The 15,426-nt window shown below is 42.1% G+C and overlaps 1 long non-coding RNA gene across 1 annotated transcript; it reads left to right on the forward strand.

Moving 5' to 3' along the window:
- Positions 1 to 1,227: 1,227 nt before the first annotated feature.
- LOC124657928 lies at positions 1,228 to 3,444 on the forward strand. Its single transcript, XR_006988934.1, has 2 exons — positions 1,228 to 1,316; positions 3,135 to 3,444. It is a non-coding gene; the product is annotated as an uncharacterized LOC124657928 (long non-coding RNA).
- Positions 3,445 to 15,426: the final 11,982 nt, after the last annotated feature.

A 15,426-nucleotide genomic window follows, 5' to 3' on the forward strand; every position in this document is an offset into this window, starting at 1 on the left:
TATTACGAATGGAATTTCGAGAAATAAAAAATCTCGTATTCCCGTGTTCGTATATGCAATCTGAGATGTTCTTGGGTGAATTAATGACTGAATATTGGAGCCGGTTTTCCAAGTGGGGCTTGATCGAAAATGGTAGTCTGAACTCTGAACTAAACCTGTCCAGTGTCGGCGAAGGAACATGCTATCACTAAAGCACCTCTCCAACACAAACTATGGCCTAAACGTCGTATCCTATTGCCATTCTGGAGGCAAATCTTAAGAATGAAAATGCTGCGTGGCATTTTTGGTGCAGAACGCCAAGATGCTGGACCATGCCTTGTAGTTGCAGTTCTACACACGACGATGCAGCCATGTGTGCTGTCTCAGCACACTTGGTTTAGAAATTAGAAGTAGAAACGCAGTACAAATCTGAAGCTGAGTTCTACCACTTAGTTGGCGTTGATAGATAGCACATGGATGACAGATGAACGATCGAAGAAGGGCATCCATCCGGGGACAAGGAGACGAGTGGAGAAACTGACGGGAGAGACGAGCGGAGCGGCGAGCGGCGCGGGGAGCGAGAGAGAAGCAAAGCAGAGCGACTCAGGCCAGAAATGGGCTCGACGAGGAAGCGGCTCGACCAGGTGCCACCTCCCCAACAAGCTGCCTCCACGTGGATTAATACCACCCTCCAAAACAGCCATCAGCCTCTGAAACCACCTGGAGGGGGTAATTTGGCCGGTAAGGGCTCGTTTGGTTGGCCCCGTTCCGCGGGGGTTCCCCGGCCTTTCCCCGGCCTCCCATTCCCTGGGCCGACACGCCCCGGGAGAGCCCACCGGGCCGTTTGGAGGCATGGGAGACAACGATTCCGCGTCCGTTCCGCCTCCAACCCAGGGAAGGCCTTCCGCTAGTCGCCACGCGGGGACGACATTCCGCGACGAGGAGGGCGACGAAAGACGGCGACGGCGACTGAACCCAAAGCCCCTCCGCTCCCCTCCCCACCTCCGGCGGCCGGAGCAAGGTCCTACCCTGCCACACCGCCCCATCCCCGGCTGCATCGCCCCCTCCCCAAGCCTCTCCCCTACCCCGTCGCCCCCTCCCGACCGCATCGCTCCCTCCCCGACCGCATCGCGCCGGTGAAGACGACGGTGTTCTCGGTAATTCCTTTCGCCTCTTCCTTTTTCCCTTATCCACAGACGAGCCGCAAAGATCTAGGGTTCTATCATCTCTCTGCACTGATAATTTTTTTGCTCCAGATCTACAAGATTTGCTACGGGAGGGGTTTCTTGCTCCAGATCAAAGAACCTTAGCCCGTGGAGTGACCTTATCGGAGCACGGTGAGCACAACCTCGTTCCCGCTTCTCTCTGTGTCCTGTGTCTGTAGGATTTGCACAGCTCAGTACTCTTTTACCCCTTATGTTATGGAGAAGACAATCAGTTGATGTCGCCATGCGATTGTTGGTTATTCAACACAGACATAGGAGAGGTAGCAAATGGTTTCATTTAAAAGTGGTAGTTTTACTTCTCTAATATCAGAGCTTGTTTTGTAAGCTGTAGGGAATTGGTGACAGTTATTTGTAGTGCTGTGAAAATTACATAGAAACTGAGTTAAATGCGGCATCCTATTTAGTTTACTACGGAAGTTTTCTCGGAGATGAAAATATAAACTACAACTTATATCTTATTTTGTGTCAAGCATACAGAGCTACGTTGCATCTGAATCTAGTGTTTATGTTATCTTTTGTGAAAGAGGATATTAACTGATCATGTCCTCCTGATTTAGGTGACATCCTTTGTCAAAGAGGATATTTTCTGGATTAACTTACTAGCAAACATTGTTTCTTATACACTTGAGTTTTTGTTTTGTTCTGTCCCCTGGAGTATTAACTTACTAGCAAACATTGTTTGCTACCTTACTGTGTACTGGACATCTTATTCAGCAATGGTTATATACCTCGTCTTAGTTTTATTACTATACTGATACTCTTTAGGATATCTCTTATCTTTAATTCTTGTAGTAGTAAGTTAATGCTAGAAGTGGTGTTGCTAAGCTTGTACTCTAGGCTTAGGAGTTAGTATGCTTTGGTTGTTTCTGAACGATGAGTATATCACGCACCAGTTTCTGTTCGGATGAGGATTGGGTCTGATGGTCCAGGTCTGCATCTGTAATAAAGTTCATAGCTGTCTGGCCTCTAATTGCGTCGTTCCTGGTGTAGATTGGATGTATCCGTAAATAATATGCAGCATTTCCTTTTCTTTTTTGACAACATGTTGTCTCCTTCCATTTTCTACTTGATACTGTGAAGGTGATCTGCTGTTAAGCTTTAGCCAATGACCAAAAATGGATGTCATGAATATACAGTTTTCTGTCCCTTATTGTTGGTTTCAGTTTAATACTTAGTTTCTGTACATCATCGAGTGATATTTGTATTTATTTATTTTGGCCATACTTCTGATCATAATTATGATTTGCGACGATTCTGATGGTCGATTTGTTTGGTTGCTGCAGAAGTGGAGCGAGGGAAAGCAAAAGGAGAAGGTTACCTACACTGTGCTGTTTGAGATTGCTTCCAGGCTTAGGTAATCTCCTGTTTGCATCATCTCATGTTTGCATCATTCTTTGTCCTGTATACAACAGTAGGCTTTAGTGAAAGTTTCTGTAATTACTTGCAGATTAGCCTTGTTTGCATACATGATTAGCCTTGTTTCTATAATGCTTTACATACATGACTACTTGTAGATTAGATTAGATTGTTACCTTTTCCAGTTTACATACATGACTACTTGTAGATTAGATTTTTGTATCGTTGGTGCTTACTTGTAGATTAGATTTTTGTTCACATGCTTACTGTATGCCTACACTTATATGTAACTGTAGTTTAACAACTCTTCATGACCAGTTGTGTTGTCACATGGATATGTTCGTACATTTCTCTATCGACAAAGAATATATAGGTGTATATCACTTCAGACTATATTTGTTTCTGAATGTTCAGACGATTAGTGACATGCCAAATATGCATGGCTCTCTCATGCCCACCAGGAACTAAATGAATTGTAAAACTGTAGTTTGTCCATATATAGCTTCATATTTAGCTTGAGGATTATTTTAGCAGAGGCTTCTATTGACTATTTGTTTTCAATATATTTTGAAGACAGGGATGATCCACCAGAGGAGGAGTAGAAGAAGGCCATGCAGAAAAGCTCATGGACATGTCCCCAGCGAATTGTTTTCTTCGATTTCATGTTAAAAACTTCTATGCAACTCAAGTTTGATTGATGCTATCTGGCTTGGTGCAATTTAGATAATTGACATGTATTAATTATTGTTGCAAGATGTTTCTTTTTGTAAGATTTGTTGCAAGACTTTCTACCTTTTTAATTAATTCTGCCTGGAGATGTAAAGATTGGTTGAATATGTTGTGTATTTCGAATTATAAGTATTTCTTGATATTTCTGTATTAATTTGTATGCCTGAATTTCAAATTTCATGTGAAAAAACGTACTCTTTTGGCCTTATTTTCGAATTTCGAATGTTCCAGTCCATTCCCGTCCGTTCCCTGCCAGTTCTGTCCAAATGGCAAGCCTTGATGTTCCCGAACCGGAGAGGAAACCTGTGATTCCCGAGCGCACAGGGAAATTGACGTGGGGGATGTAGTTCCCTGGGTTTTGGGCCCATTACAACCAAACGAGTCCTAAGTGATACTTGAGGGGGTTAAGTGCTCCACTTGAAACTTAGGGGGGTTTACCATCCCAAACCTAAAACTTAGGGGGGTCATCTAGACTTCTTTCAATATAAAATGTCAGGAGAGAGAAGGGTTGGTTCCAGCGAGGTGGTGCGCTGTCTGATCGTTAGATTTTATTTTGTTTAACTGTTGCTTCAAGCAGCATAGTGCTATTGCTATTTCCTATACGTCTTGGTATGTCATACTTGCTTTAAAAACAAAATATAAAGATTTACTACCCTTTAAAATCATGGATCAGCTACAACGTGACACCAAAGCTCTGAAAGCCAGGGTAATCATCTTCCTCAAAAAGAAGAACCTGCGGGGAATTCCTTGTACGGAAACATCTGCTCCCTTGGACCCAAGACACTCATTATAGATGAAAAGTGTAGCTCAACTAAGAGTTACTTAGAGCAAACTATAATTGACATGGCCGTGCCTAAACTGCAAAGGCTCGAAGATAATGCTATCTCCGCTATTGTACAGCTATTGTACAGGTCTTAAATTCGTATTTGTACGGGCAATTTTTTTGATGTCTGCACCAAAAAGGATGAACCATTTTGCCTAAGTGAATGGTGGGGATCGCACATCTCATCCGATTCGTTAGTTCATGATCGAGTGACCTCTATCTCAAATTTTAAGTTTTACGCTATCATAACGAACCAAAAAGCTTAGAAATAAAATATTTAGTTAATTGTTTGAGAATTTCGTCTTTTTTCTTTGTTTATATTTATATTATTCCTATCAAATAATATATGAGAATTATAAATTTTCAAAAGTGTTTGATATAAACAACAAGAAACAATATTATAATATTTTATCCTCTATTCAAAGTTTGTTTATATTTTTTTGGCCAATGCTTAGTCTGAGTAGAACAAACTCAAGAAATTGTATTCTAAACCCAATTTTACTATAAATAATTTGTTTAAGAGGGGTTTGGCATATGTTCTTTTAGTGGCAGCTTAGTATGTAAAAATGTGCCTTGCATCAAAAGTTATTTAATAAAATAACCGTAGCAACGCACGGGCAAATTTCCTAGTAAGATGCATAAAGGATTAACATCACATGCAATTCATATGTGATATGATATGGCCCTTTAGTCTTTGCGCCTTCGATCTTCATCTCCAAAGCACGGACATGATCTCCATCATCAACGGCATGATCTCCATCATCATCGACGTAGCGTCAAGGTCCATGGCGCCGTCTTCATGGTTGTTCACCTCATGTAGCAACTATTACAACTACTTTGAAATACTACTCAACATGAAATTTAAAGACAACCATAAGGCTCCTGCCGGTTGCCACAATAAAATAATGATCATCTCATACATATTCATCATCACATCATGGCTATATCACATCACCAAACCCTGCAAAAACAAGTTAGACGTCTCTAATTTGGTTTGCATATTTTACGTGGTTTAGGGTTTTCGAGTAAGATCCAATCTACCTACGAACATGAACCACAACGGTGATACTAGTGTTGTCAATAGAAAGAGTAAATTGAATCTTCACTATGGTGGGAGAGACGAGACACCCGCAAAGCCACTTATGCAATACAAGTTGCATGTCGAACGTGGAGCAAGTCTCATGAACGCGGTCATGTAAAGTTAGCCCGAGCCGCTTCATCCCACCATGCCACAAAGATGCAAAGTACTCGAACTAAAGACAACAAAGCATCAACGCCCACAAAACAATTGTGTTCTACTCGTGCAACCATCTATGCATAGACACGGCTGCGATACCACCTGTAGGGATTCGTAGCATAGAAAACAAAAAATTTCCTACCGCGAGAACGCAATCCAAGCCAAGATGCAATCTAGAAGACGGGAGCAACGAGGGGATGAACGAGACTAACCCTTGAAGATTTCCAAAGCCTACAAGAGGAGGCTCTTGTTGCTGCGGTAGACGATCACTTGCCGCTTTCAAAAGCGCGTAGAAGATCTTGACGGTGCCACAATCGGGCAGCACCTCCGTACTCGGTCACACGTTCGGTGTTGATGAAGACGACGTCCTTCTCCCCGTTCCAGCGGGCAGCGGAAGTAGTAGATCCTCCTCGGAATCCCGGTAGCACGACGGCGTGGTGGTGGTGGTGGTGGAGATCTCCGACAGAGCTTCGCCTAAGCTATGTGGGAGAGAGAGGTAGGAGGGAACCGCTAGTGTTTGGGAGAGGGGGCGCCGGCTAGGGCAGCCTTGAGGGGGTGCGGCCATGGTGGTATTGATGTGGCCGGCCAGCCCCTCTCCTCCCCTCTTTATATAGGTGGAAGCCCCAAGGATTAGGTCAAAAGTCTCCGAAAAAGACCCCAACATAAACCTTCCATATGACCAAACTTAGGGGGAGTGGGACTCCCCCCTTTCCTTGGTGGGGTGGCCGGCCACCATGGGGAGGGGTCCACTTGGGACTCCTCCTCTCTTAGGCTGGCCGGCCAAGGTGGGTGGAGTCCCTCTGGGACTCCACCTTCCATGCTGATTTCTTCCGGACTCTTCTAGAACCTTCTAGAACCTTCCAGAAAAAATACCGGATCATTTTCAAATCTAGAAAATGACTTCCTATATATGAATCTTATTCTCCGGACCATTCCGGACCTCCTCGTGATGTCCTGGATCCCATCCGAGACTCCGAACAAAACTTCGAACTCCATTCCATATTTCCATATCTACTTAAACGGCATCAAACCTTAAGTGTGTCACCCTACGGTTCGCGAACTATGTAGACATGGTTGAGACTTCTCTCCGACCAATAACCAATAGCGGGATCTGGAGATCCATAATGGCTCCCACATATTCAACGATGACTTTAGTGATCGACTGAACCATTAACATACGATACCGATTCCCTTTGTCACGCGATATTTTTACTTGTCCGAGGTTTGATCATCGGTATCTCTATACCTCGTTCAACCTCGTCTCATGACAAGTACTCTTTACTCGTACCGTGGTATGTGGTCTCTTATGAACCATTCATATGCTTGCAAGCTATTAGACGACATTCCACCGAGAGGGCCCAGAGTATATCTATCCGTCATCGGGATGGACAAATCCCATTGTTGATCCATATGCCTCAACTCATACTTTCCGGATACTTAATCCCACCTTTATAACCACCCATTTACGCAGTGGCATACATCAAAGTACCTTTCCGGTATAAGTGATTTACATGATCTCATGGTCGAAAGGACTAGGTAACTATGTATCGAAAGCTTATAGCAAATAACTTAATGACGTGATCTTATGCTACGCTTAATTGGGTGTGTCCATTACATCATTCACATAATGACATAACCTTGTTATTAATAATGTGGGGACCCCGGACTAACGGTCCGAAATACCCTGTTATGTATACAGTTCACGATCCCATGATCAGTGTGTCGTGAACACATAACCGAACTGATATCAAATTACACCATCCATTACAAAGCGGAATAAGAAAATTACAACATGGTCACATGACCAATACTTACATAATAGCCTCGAAGGGCCTAACTAAACATCGGAGTAGCATCATCACTTCGACAGCAAGCAGTACCCAAGTCATCTGCCATAACCCTACAGGCAACTGAATGGGAAGACGTTCCTAGCTCGCATAGACGTCGCCAACTCCTTCTTCATCCATTGTGTTCCTCCAAGTCTGGCCAAGTAAATAGACAGGGACAAAGCCGTGAGTACATTTGGAATTGTACTCGCAAACCATCAAGAAAGATGCTAACAGAGCTAACTAAAAGAGACAAGAGAGGAAGAATAGTTTCTCTTGTGGATATAGCATGTGAAAGAGAAATAGTTTCTCTTGTGGATATAGCATCCCGACATCTCAAGTGATGGGGACACTATGGTGGTCCTATGATATCTCTATATCTTTATTGAAGAAGATACTTCAAAGATAGATTATGACATCTCTATATCTTTAAAGAAGAGGTAGCATTCCGGCATTTCAATTGATGCGGGCGCTATGGAAGTCCTATGACATCTCTATATCTTTATTGAAGAAGAGTTCCTCTTCATGAAACATTAGGAAAGAGTTCCCCACTTGGTCTTATTTTTCCACGACCATCTCCATATGGTCGACACACGCCCTTTTTCGTACCCTTCCGGTACATCCAACACAACACTTCCTTTGCAAAGCATTTGTCAAAACAAAACTCAAGCCCCGGTAAAGGTAGACCTTTGCAACCCGTCCATGACCGCGGACGCGGCTATTCGAATAGATTTGACTCTGCAGAGTGTGCGCACTTTCCCCACAAGAACTGATAAATCCGCCGGGATCATCCCCGGATCGTCATACGAGAGTATGCGAGTCTCGGATAACCAGTCATAGTCTTTCGCCCGTCTCCTTTGGCACAAGTCCTTCCCTGCGGGCTTACCCCTTCCCGGCACCCCGGCAGCATACCTCCTTTTGAGCGTATCTCCGGCGCCACGTCGGAAGACCCTCGATAATCGTCCGGCTATCGGTTAAGACGAGTGTATTGCCTCCTCCGGAGCGCAACCCGGCGTCGGAGGTCATCTTGACCCTCCCTAGAGAGTTGTGAAGGGTGCTTATGCCAATCTCAACGAACTACGGACTAAGCCCGTGCCCATATTGGATAATGTGGTTGCGCGAATAAAAGTTGGGCTGGTGTACACTTATACGCAGTGCCCTGATACGTCTCCGACGTATCGATAATTTCTTATGTTCTATGCCATATTATTGATGATACCTACATGTTTTATGCACACTTTATGTCATATTCGTGCATTTTCTGGAACTAACCTATCAACAAGATGCCGAAGTGCCCGTTCCTGTTTTCTGCTGTTTTTGGTTTCAGAAATCCTAGTAACGAAATATTCTCGGAATTGGACGAAACGAAGACCCGGGGGCCTATTTTTCCACGGAGCTTCCAGAAGACCGAAGAACACACGAAGTGGGGCCACGAGGTGGCCAAACCATAGGGCGGCGCGGCCCGGGTCTTGGCCGCGCCGACCTGTGGTGTGGGCCCCTCGTCCGGCCCCCGACTCGCCCTTCCGCCTACTTAAAGCCTCCGTCGCGAAACCCACGATGCGAAAAACCACGATACGGAAAACCTTGCGAGACGCCGCCGCCGCCGATCCCATCTCGGGGGATCCCGGAGATCTCCTCCGGCACCCTGCCGGAGAGGGATTCATCTCCCGGAGGACTCTACACCGCCATGGTCGCCTCCGGAGTGATGAGTGAGTAGTTCACCCCCGGACTATGGGTCCATAGCAGTAGCTAGATGGTTGTCTTCTCCTCATTGTGCTTCATTGTTGGATCTTGTGAGCTGCCTAACATGATCAAGATCATCTATCTGTAATTCTATATGTTGTGTTTGTCGGGATCCGATGGATAGAGAATACCATGTCATGTTAATTATCAAGTTATTACACATGTGTTGTTTATGATCTTGCATGCTCTCCGTTTCTAGTAGAGGCTCTGGCCAAGTTTTTACTTTTAACTCCAAGAGGGAGTACTTATGCTCGATAGTGGGTTCATGCCCGCATTGACACCAGGACGATGTGACGAAAGTTCTAAGGTTGTGTTGTGATGTTGCCACTAGGGATAAAACATTGGCGCTATGTCCGAGGATGTAGTTGTTGATTACATTACGCACCATACTTAATGCAATTGTCTGTTGCTTTGCAACTTAATACTGGAGGGGTTCGGATGATAACTCGAAGGTGGACTTTTTAGGCATAGATGCGGTTGGATGGCGGTCTATGTACTTTGTCGTAATGCCCAATTAAATCTCACTATACTTATCATGTCATGTATGTGCATTGTTATGCCCTCTCTATTTGTCAATTGCCCGATCTGTAATTTGTTCACCCAACATGCTTTTATCTTATGGGAGAGACACCTCTAGTGAGCTGTGGACCCCGGTCCATTCTTTAATCTTGAAATACAAATCTGCTTGCAATACTTGCTTTTACTTGTTTTCTCTCGCAAACAATCATCTTCCACACAATACGGTTAATCCTTTGTTACAGCAAGCCGGTGAGATTGACAACCTCACTTGTTTCGTTGGGGCAAAGTACTTTGGTTGTGTTGTGCGGGTTCCACGTTGGCGCCGGAATCTCCGGTGTTGCGCCGCACTACATCCCGCCGCCATCAACCTTCAATGTGCTTCTTGACTCCTACTTGGTTCGATTAAACCTTGGTTTCTTGCGAGGAAACTTGCCGCTGTGCGCATCACACCTTCCTCTTGGGGTTCCCAACGGACGTGTCAACTACACGCATCAAGCAAATTTACGGCGCCGTTGCGGGGAGATCAAGACACGGCTGCAAGGGAGTCTCCACTTCTCAATCTCTTTACTTTGTTTTTGTCTTGCTTTATTTTATTTACTACTTTGTTTGCTGCCATTATATCAAAACACAAAAAAATTAGTTGCTAGCTTTACTTTATTTGCTATCTTGTTTGCTATATCAAAAACACAAAAAATTAGTATACTTGCATTTACTTTATCTAGTTTGCTTTATTTACTATTGCTAAAATGGCCAACCCTGAAAATACTAAGTTGTGTGACTTCACTAGCACAAATAATAATGATTTCCTATGCACACCTATTGCTCCACCTGCTACTACAGCGGAATTCTTTGAAATTAAACCTGCTTTACTTAATCTTGTTATGCGAGAGCAATTTTGCAGTGTTAGTTACGATGATGCTGCTGCCCATCTCAATAATTTTGTTGAACTATGTGAAATGCAAAAATATAAAGATGTAGATGGTGACATTATAAAATTAAAATTGTTTCCTTTCTCATTAAGAGGAAGAGCTAAAGATTGGTTGCTATCTCTCGCCTAAGAATAGTATTGATTCATGGACTAAATGCAAGGATGCTTTTATTGGTAGATATTATCCCCCTGCTAAAATTATATCTTTGAGGAGTAGCATAATGAATTTTAAACAATTGGATAATGAACATGTTGCTCAAGCTTGGGAAAGAATGAAATCTCCGGTTAAAAATTGCCCAACCCATGGAGTCGACTACTTGGATGATCATCCAAACCTTCTATGCGAGGACTAAATTTTTCTTCGCGGAATTTATTGGATTCAGCTCGCTGGAGGTACCTTTATGTCCATCACTCTTGGTGAAGCAACAAAGCTCCTTGATAATATGATGGTTAATTACTCTGAATGGCACACGGAAAGAGCTCCACAAGGTAAGAAGGTAAATTCTGTTGAAGAAACCTCTTCCTTGAGTGATAAGATTGATGCTATTATGTCTATGCTTGTTAATGGTAGGACTAATGTTGATCCTAATAATGTTCCGTTAGCTTCATTGGTTGCTCAAAATTCTAGACCACATCCTGCCAATAATAACTCTTATGGTAGATATGTTTCGCCTAATGAGGAAAAGATGTTAGAAATTGAAAGATCCACCAAGAGCTTTATGCAATCACAATACGAGCAAAATAAATTGTTTACTAAAACTATGAATGAGCAATCTACCTTGTTGAAAAAATAGGAAATCAACTTGAAAATTTGAATATGGAGATTTCTGGGTTGCAAACTAAACTTGCAAATGCTGAAGACCGAATCTCATACATGTCTGCGTCACAATCTTCTTTAATTAATAAGATGGCTGCTAAACCTGATGATATTGAAAATAAAATTGTTACTACAGCAAATGCCATCCAAGTTAGAATTAATGAGAATATAAGATTAATGGCTGAGCTGCGTGCTAGGTGGGATAGAGAAGAAAATGAAAAACTAGCTAAAAAGGAAAATGTAGCTAAAGTTTGGACTATTACCACCACTAGCAATGCTAATGATTCATATGTTGCTGCACCTCCTACTATCAATGGTAAAATAATTGGTGTTGGCAATGCTTCTACTCCTAGTGCAAAGCGCGCAAAATTACTCGAAGCTCGCTAAAGCTGCTGAAATTTTTTCCAACCTTGGGGATGATAATCCCATTGCTTTAGATTGTAATGATTTAGATTTTGATGATTGCCACATCTCTGAAGTTATAAAGTTCTTGCAAAAACTTGCTAAGAGTCCCAATGCTAGTGCTATAAATTTGGCTTTCACAAAACATATTACAAATGCTCTCATAAAAGCTAGAGAAGAGAAACTAAAACTTGAAACTTCTATTCCTAGAAAGCTAGAGGATGGTTGGGAGCCCATCATTAAAATGAGAGTCAAAGATTTTGATTGTAATTCTTTATGTGATCTTGGTGCAAGTATTTCTGTTATGCCTAAAAAAGTCTATGATATGCTTGACTTGCCACCATTGAAAAGCTGTTATTTGGATGTTAATCTCGCTGATAATGCTAAAAAGAAACCTTTGGGGAAAGTTGATAATGTTCATATTATGGTTAACAATAACCTTGTCCCCGTTGATTTTGTTGTCTTGGATATTGAATGCAATGCATCTTGCCCCATTATATTGGGAAGACCTTTTCTTCGAACCGTTGGTGCTACTATTGATATGAAGGAAGGTAATATTAAATATCAATTTCCTCTCAAGAAAGGTATGAAACACTTCCCTAGAAAGAGAATGAAGGTACTTTATGATTCTATCATTAGAACAAATTATGATGTTGATGCTTCATCTTTCGATGTTACTTGAGTTACACTTTCTGCGCCTAGCTGAAAGGCGTTAAAGAAAGCGCTTATGGGAGACAACCCATGTTTTTACTCCAGTATTTTTGTTTTATATTTGTGTCTTGGAAGTTGTTTACTACTGTAGCAACCTCTCCTTATCTTAGTTTTATGTTTTGTTGTGCCAAGTAAAGTCTTTGATAGAAAAGTAAGTACTAGATTTGGATTACTTGCGCAGTTCCAGATTTCTTTGCTGTCACGAATCTGGGTCTATCTCCCTGTAGGTAGCTCAGAAAATTACGCCAATTTACGAGCATGATCCTCAGATATGTACGCAACTTTCATTCAATTTGAGCATTTTCGTTTGAGAAAGTCTGGTGGCCTAATAAAATCCATCTTTACGGACTGTTCTGTTTTGACAGATTCTGTCTTTTATTTCGCATTGCCTCTTTTGCTATGTTGGATGAATTTCTTTGATCCATTAATGTCCAGTAGCTTTATGCAATGTCCAGAAGTGTTAAGAATGATTGTGTCACCTCTGAACATGTGAATTTTTATTATGCACTAACCCTCTAATGAGTTGTTTCGAGTTTGGTGTGGAGGAAGTTTTCAAGGATCAAGAGAGGAGTATGATGCAATATGATCAAGGAGAGTGAAAGCTCTAAGCTTGGGGATGCCCCGGTGGTTCACCCCTGCATATATTAAGAAGACTCAAGCGTCTAAGCTTGGGGATGCCCAAGGCATCCCCTTCTTCATCGACAACATTATCAGGTTCCTCCCCCTGAAACTATATTTTTATTCCGTCACATCTTATGCACTTTGCTTGGAGCGTCGGTTTGTTTTTGTTTTTTGTTTGAATAAAATGGATCCTAGCATTCACTTTATGGGAGAGAGACACGCTCCGCTGTAGCATATGGACAAATATGTCCTTAGGCTCTACTCATAGTATTCAAGGCGAAGTTTCATCTTCGTTAAATTGTTATATGGTTGGTATTGGAAAATGATACATGTAGTAACTCTAAAATGTCTTGGATAATTTGATACTTGGCAATTGTTGTGCTCATGTTTAAGCTCTTGCATCATATACTTTGCACCCATTAATGAAGAAATACTTAGAGCTTGCTAATTTGGTTTGCATATTTGGTTTCTCTAGAGTCTAGATAACATCTAGTATTGAGTTTTGAACAACAAGGAAGACGGTATGGAGTCTTATAATGTTTACCATATGTCTTTTATGTGAGTTTTGCTGTACCGTTCATCCTTGTGTTTGTTTCAAATAGCCTTGCTAGCCTAAACCTTGTATCGAGAAGGAATACTTCTCATGCATCCAAAATACTTGAGCCAACCACTATGCCATTTGTGTCCACCATACCTACCTACTACATGGTATTTATCCGCCATTCCAAAGTAAATTGCTTGAGTGCTACCTTTAAAATTCCATCATTCACCTTTGCAATATATAGCTCATGGGACAAATAGCTTAAAAACTATTGTGGTATTGAATATGTACTTATGCACTTTATCTCTTATTAAGTTGCTTGTTGAGCGATAACCATGTTTACGGGGACGCCATCAACTATTCTTTGTTGGATTTCATGTGAGTTGCTATGCATGTCCGTCTTGTACGAAGTAAGAGAGATCTACCACCTTCATGGTTGGAGCATGCATATTGTTAGAGAAGAACTTTGGGCCGCTAACTAAAGCCATGATTCATGGTGGAAGTTTCAGTTTGGACATATATCCTCAATCTCATATGAGAATAATAATTGTTGCCACATGCTTATGCATTAAAGAGGAGTCCATTATCTGTTGTCCATGTTGTCCCGGTATGGATGTCTAAGTTGAGAATAATCAAAAGCGAGAAATCCAAAATGCGAGCTTTCTCCTTAGACGTTTGTACGGGCGGCATGGAGGTACCCCATTGTGACACTTGGTTAAAACATGTGCATTGCAAAGATCCGGTAGTCCAAGCTAATTAGGACAAGGTGCGGGCACTATTAGTATACTATGCATGAGACTTGCAACTTGTAAGATATAACTTTCATAACTCATATGCTTTATTACTACCGTTGACAAAATTGTTTCATGTTTTCAAAATAAAAGCTCTAGCACAAATATAGCAATCGATGCTTTCCTCTTTGAAGGACCATTCTCTTTACTTTTATGTTGAGTCAGTTCACCTATTTCTCTCCACCTCAAGAAGCAAAAACTTGTGTGAACTGTGCATTGATTCCTACATACTTGCATATTGTACTTGTTATATTACTCTATGTTGACAATTATCCATGAGATATACATGTTACAAGTCGAAAGCAACCGCTGAAACTTAATCTTCCTTTGTGTTGCTTCAATGCCTTTACTTTGATTTATTGCTTTATGAGTTAACTCTTATGCAAGACTTATTAATACTTGTCTTGAAGTACTATTCATGAAAAGTCTTTGCTTTATGATTCACCTGTTTACTCATGTCATTACCATTGTTTTGATCGCTGCATTCACTACATATGTTTACAAATAGTATGATCAAGGTTATGATGGCATATCACTTCAGAAATTATCTTTGTTATCGTTTTACCTGCTCGGGACGAGCAGAACTAAGCTTGGGGATGCTGATACGTCTCCGACGTATCGATAATTTCTTATGTTCTATGCCATATTATTGATGATACCTACATGTTTTATGCACACTTTATGTCATATTCGTGCATTTTCCGGAACTAACCTATTAACAAGATGCCGAAGTGCCAGTTCCTGTTTTCTGCTGTTTTTGGTTTCAGAAATCCTAGTAACGAAATATTCTCGGAATTGGACGAAACGAAGACCCAGGGGCCTATTTGTAGGATAACGTTGCATAGAAAACAAAAAAAAATTTCCTACCGCGAACACGCAATCCAAGCCAAGATGCAATCTAGAAGACGGTAGCAACGAGGGGGTATCGAGTCTCACCCTTGAAGAGATTCCAAAGCCTACAAGATGAGGCTCTTGTTGCTGCGGTAGACGTTCACTTGCCGCTTGCAAAAGCGCGTAGAAGATCTTGATCACGATCGGTTCCGGCGCCACGAACGGGCAGCACCTCCGTACTCGGTCACACGTTCGGTTGTTGATGAAGACGACGTCCTTCTCCCCGTTCCGGCGGGCAGCGGAAGTAGTAGCTCCTCCTTGAATCCGGCAGCACGACGGCGTGGTG

Source organism: Lolium rigidum, chromosome 5 (genome assembly GCF_022539505.1).
Source record: "Lolium rigidum isolate FL_2022 chromosome 5, APGP_CSIRO_Lrig_0.1, whole genome shotgun sequence".
Classification (NCBI taxonomy): domain Eukaryota; kingdom Viridiplantae; phylum Streptophyta; class Magnoliopsida; order Poales; family Poaceae; genus Lolium; species Lolium rigidum.